The sequence below is a fragment of the Populus alba genome, chromosome 3 (genome assembly GCF_005239225.2).
Source record: "Populus alba chromosome 3, ASM523922v2, whole genome shotgun sequence".
Taxonomy (NCBI): Eukaryota; Viridiplantae; Streptophyta; class Magnoliopsida; order Malpighiales; family Salicaceae; genus Populus; species Populus alba.
The window spans coordinates 14,072,200-14,078,555 of record NC_133286.1 but is presented as its reverse complement, the minus strand read 5'-3'; positions in this window follow the sequence as shown (position 1 = coordinate 14,078,555).

The following is a 6,356-nucleotide window of genomic DNA, read 5'->3' as shown; positions in this document are numbered from 1 at the left end:
TATAGAAAAAATTTATAGCGCTGGATAGAAATAATATTTTTTAAATTTATTTTAAATAAATAAATATAAATTTTATTTTATTACCCTATAAAAATATAGAAATGTTTTAGTTATATCTTTTTATTTTTTTAAAAATTAATCTATAATTAATAACTAATATAATATTACACTATAAAATTAGTTGTTTTTAAAATGCGTTTGTTTTTTAGATAGTTTTTATAGTTAATAATTTTAAAAATAAATAAGTTTTTAAAAAATATAATCACGTATAATTAGTTGGATTTAAATACTTATTTGTAAAAAATATGATTAAGGTTTATATACAACAAAAAAAATGTATAAAATATTTGGTGTTGTGTGGTTACTATTATTTTTCAAAGTATTTTTTACTTAGAAATGCGTTAAAAAAAAATTTTATTTTTAATATTAACTCATTAAAATAATTTGATAACACAAAAAAATATTAATTTGAAATTAAAAAAATAAATTTTTTAAAAAATATTTTTGAAACGCAAAAAACAAACATAATTTTATGAAACTCAATTATAAAAACATGTAAAAAACTATTTTTTAAAAAATTACTTTTCAAACTTAATGTTTTAGTAGACTCCACAATAAACAATGCAGTTTGATATGTTAACTAAACACTTTACTGTATTTTTTATACCGCAAATCCAAAAACTCCAAGTACACAAACGCAGCCTTGTAAAGTGTGGCAGAACCCGGTTCAGCTATCAATTGAACTTCCTCGACTAAAACCAAGTTTTTTTTCACCAATTTTAAAAATCATCCTTCACATTGATTTTGATGCATTTAAAAAACATTAAATATTTTTTATGCTGATATAAAGGTTAAAACCCATAAATTAATGGACTGTGAAAACTATAGCTTAAATTGGAGAACGATTCCTTTTCTTTTTGTCCTGGTTTGAGTCTCCATTGTTACTCTACAAGAAAATAAAACGAAGAACAACTAGCAAGAATTGCCTTGCTTCGTTGCGGCAATGTATATAATTCAGTATGCATAATAAAAATGATTATAAATTATGATAATTTTTATTTTCAAGTGATATAACATAACGTTAATGATAAATTTTGTTTTTTTTTTTTTAATGAGAATAATTGTTAGCATATACTTTATGATCATATTAAGACAATAGAAGTTCTTAAGAATATTTGTTTGTATTAATTATATTTTTAAAAATAACATATTTTGATATTAAGAAATTACAAGTAGGACACAGTTATTGATATATAAAGATAAATTATATATGACGAGATAAGTTTTTATCAGTATATCTCTACCCAAAAAGAACTACATTGAAAAATATTTACGAATATAAATTTTTTAAAAAAAACAAACACATCCCAGTTAAGGCGTGCAAGGCTTGATAATATGCCAAGCCCCGAAAATACTGGATATGTGTTAAAGTTTTTTATGGTCAGTCATAATGCTATTTTTTTAAATTTGATAAAATAAGTGAAATAAAGCTCACAGTACAACTCAAAATATTGCAAAAATAAAGTTATATTCTAGCCTATTTTTTAAAAATACAATTAATAAGTTATAAATATATAATGAGACCTTCAAAATAAAAATTCATAATTTTCATTTTATGCGACATATATATTTTAGAGCATTTCTCTAAAATATTATTATATTTTTTCTCTAAAATAATATTTATTTAAATATCGGAGAATCTACACCTTCATTAAAAAAAATCATTTGCAAGTGCTAGTTATAAATTACCTTAACCTATTACCAAAACCAAGTATAAACTACAAACTATCTTTAGTAGGAAAAATAAATGAAATTGATGAGATAAATTAATTAACTGAATATTTAATCTCAAAGCTCTATTTGTGACTACTTGAATTTTTTACAACATTATTATATGAATATTTTATTATTGATATATTAAAAAAAAATTAATCATATTATTAAAAAAATGAATTACTACTAATGTTATTTAAACTCTGGACGGAAGAGACCCGGCTAAAAAAATTCCTAGATCAGCTTGACAAGTAAAAGGCCAGGAAAACAGTTAATAGTGAAAAAAACATATATTGTAGTTTTAACATAACATAACTCTTAACCTCGGTGTTCAATTTGTGCAAATTAATTATTAAGACCTACTTTAGAATAATATATGGGATAGTTGTTTCTAAAAATATTTTTTATTTAAAAATCTATTTTGAATAAATTATCGTCATTTTTTTAAAAATTTTTTTTAATTATTTTATTTTAGTTTGATCCTTCAACTTTTAATTCATTTTAAATTATTTTTTTATTTGTTTTGTAGAATTATCCTGATCTTTTATCTGATCATGAATTTAATAGATTAACATGACTTGACATAAATTCTCTTATTTTTTAAATAATTTCCTTTAATTTTGGCAATCACCTATTTATTTCAATTTGTTTATACTTGTTACTTTTTATTTATTTGTTTTATAGACAAGGTCGGTTCCAATGACCAAAATCTCAATAGTTTTTTTATTTTTATAAATCAACCGAATTATTTATCAACTCAATGACCTGAATATTAAAATTTTAAAATAATTACCCCACCTGAATTTTTTTATTTTATTTTATTTTCGGACAGGAGATATCTCAACTGCCCATGGCGTAGCCGAAATATCTAATCGGAGACTAATTTGAAGTTGCCCAATAATTTAAACAGAGAAAAGAAGACAGAGCAAAAACACCCCCTCACGAGATGGAAAATGGTTTCAAGTAAAAAAAGTCAAGCAGGAAAGTCATCAGTCCATGTAGCAGAAGCAAAGTGGAATCTTGCTCTTGAATTACGAACGAGTCCAAATATACAGTAGTAAGTGTGGGTAGTGGAGTAGACAAACAACAATAATTAACGGAGAAGAAGCGTAGAGAAGAAGAGTCAAAGAGGTCAACAAGATCCACCACGCCTTTGTTTGGAAAGCGAAAAACAAGACAAAAGACACAGAGTGTCAAACTCAGAGATCAAACGTGAGCCATGACGACAATCTTCGTTTTAAAATATTTATGGAATACAAATAATTAGTAGTATATTATAAAATCATATTACTAAAATAATAATATTGATCGTAGTATTAATTCTATTGATAATAATTATTATATTTACGTTTAAAAAACTTATCTAGCATAAATTTTGACAATCTTTGACGTTTCTTATTTTCAGAAATAGTGCACCACTATACTTGTTTTATGCTTAAACAACTTTATTTTTAATATTATCTGCAAAAACATATACTACATATGCACATATATTTGGAGCTTAATTTTCTATATTACTGATATACATTGAAACTTCTCAGCAAGTTAAATATTTAAAATACATGAAATTAAACATTATAGATTAACAAGATATGCATAGGCTACATGTTATTCAAATTTTTAATTGCAAATGACTAGTAAACAAAAATATTTAACAAAGTTATAATGATATTTCAAAATTCAGTATGCTTAATAATAAGGTTATTTAATATTTGTATACTGGTTAATCAAATGTCAAATATTTATTTCCTTTGAAGAAGTACAAAATCAATGGTAAATATCCTGATACTTACAAACAATCCATATCGATGGGTTTCAAAGACCATTAGATAAAAAAATCAATAACTTTAAATGAGAATGGTAATAAATAAAAGAAAAAGCTTTAAATTACAAGAGTAAAAGTATTTGTTCTTGTTTTTATACTATCAATGCTCTAATGATTAAAATATATAAGTTTACGGAGTAGGAAAAGTTAATTTTTTACATAAATGGTCCATGATGTATTTATACTCATTGAACCTTGTTGTTTAGGTAGAATGGAAGGATCATAGAATCATTTTTTCTTGATGATATCAACGAGGAATAAATATCTCATATAAATCATTAATGAGATTAAAATATGACAGGCTATTGAAAAACCTTTCATGCACTTATAAATATAGAAAGATGATTATTTTATATATGAATATATCGCGTCAATAATCTTAAGATATAACTTTATGGTTTTAATGTAAATCTTTGAGACCAATTGGGTTGGGTGTGTAGCCAAACTCAGGGAGGATGGGCCTGACAAGTTGTCAGATCCACGATGTCTTAGGCTTATCTCATGGTTAAGCCTAAATATATTGGGTCTATAGCTAAACCCGGTTATATTGAATCTGGTAACTTGCTAAATTTGTGGTGCCTTTAGCCTGACTTACGGCTTGAAGCCAAGTATATTGTTAGATCCACAGTGCCCTTAACTCGGCTCACAGCTAAATCCAAGTATGATGGGTTTAGCAACTTACATAACCTATGGTTCATTGGGCTCGACTCATAGTAGAACCCAAGTATGTTGAGTTTGACAAATTATCAAACTCATTGTTCCCTGAGCTCAGCTCATATTTGGGTTTGACAATTTACTAGTCTCATATGGCCGAACCCAAATATATTTAGTCTCTATGATCCTTTGGGCTCAACTCACAGTATATTAGGCATAACATTTTGTCAAACCCACGTTTAATTGGGTTATCACCTTATTATGAGTTTGAGTTTTTTCAAAGCAAACAAATATTTGAATAAATATGAGTTTTTGAGCTAAAAAAATGTTAAGAATTGCAAAAAATGATTTTGGAAGAGATCATTAACATTCATAGGTTGGACTGGATATAGCAATGAACTAAAAAATTATTTTTTCATGAATCAAGCCCAAGTTTCAGTTGATAAAAAATAATCTTTTATGATTTAAAATTTTATTTTACAATAAATTCAAACTCATACTCATACCTAAAACATGAACACGACACGTATAGTTTTAAACCCAAAACTCACTTTATTTAAGACTTCTCCATCTAAAATTTTAGGTGTTTTTTGGATTTAATTTTAACTTTTTAATTTTTCACTTTATAAATACAAAGAAAATTTTATTTCTTTACTATGTGGGATAAATTTCTTTTAGAGGGTTTTTAGATTTCACTAAAGCTTGTCAACTAATATTTCTTTGAGATTAATTTCTCTTTCATATATAATTTATGTAGATCGTATTAATGTTTCATATTAAAAAACTCATGATACGTTGAAAATTAAATTACAACAAAGTTTTAACTTAAAAAGTGAATAGATCTCATTTTTTATCTGGTCTCAAAAATAAATATTAACCATGATCTAACAAATTTTTCAATACTACAAGTTAATGAAATCAAAAAATAAATAAAAAGCAAAACTAACTTAAAAATTATCCTTCAAAGATAGTTACTTGATAAACTTCGTGTAAAAAAAAAATTAAATTTGTAAAAACAAAGCTAAGAGAAGCAGGAGCAATATTGCTAATGATTTTTACTTGCCTAGCTTGGCCTGGATGTTTAACCTGTGACTATAGGTGGACCTACGGCTTGTGCTATGGGTGCCATGGCACCCCAACACAAGCTGAATTAAAAATAAAATAAAAAATGAAGGTACGTAGGAAAGTAAAATTACATAATTTGAAATACCCATTTCAGAATTTTCTTAGTGAAAGAGTGGCTAAGGTTTTAGTGCTGTTGTATTTTAAGAGGCAGACAATGAATAGTGAAAAAGAAAGAGAAGGAAGTCTTTTTTATTTTATTTTTTGTTTGTGTTTTCAGAGGATATAAATGGATGCTGAAAAGTGAGCGGGAGAGGATTTTTTTTCTTTTTTGGGTGGATGAGCTGAGAAATGCTAGGGATTTTTTCTCTTCTTTTTTAGTTGTAATAATGATATATTTATCCTGTTTGTTTTTATTATTGTGTTTTAAATGAAAGTTGGATAAAAAAAAAAATTTTAATATTTTTTTTTATGATTATCATTTTGATATGTTAATATTAAAAAATAAAAAAATATATTATTTTAATATATTTTCAAATAAAAAATACTTTAAAAAACAACCATTAACATATCTAAAATGCATTAATTATATATATATATATATATATATATATATATATATATATTTTCTGATTGTTTTCAGAAAAACTTGCAAGTACAAAAACAATATTAGAAGGGTAAAAAACTACAAAATAGCATGTAACTGGTCAAAATCATGTTGTAAATATATTTTTTTGAAAACTTTCTAATTTTTTTTGAAAATATATTAAAAATAGAGGTCAAAATCGAGTGCTTAATTATTTTTTAAGTTTTTGTATGTTTTAGCACCTCAAGTGATAATTTTTAGGTCCGCACCTACATGTGACCAAAAGTATAAACCTTGATCTCTTATAGAGCATGAAGAGTAATGTTGTAAATATCTCATAATATGGTGTATAGAGTTGCATGTCTCTGGTGGTGAGGAAACAATACATTGAGGTGTGTGTTTGACAGCTTGAGGTGAATCGGGCGCGGGGAAAAGGAGCGGCCATTGAGCAAAGAC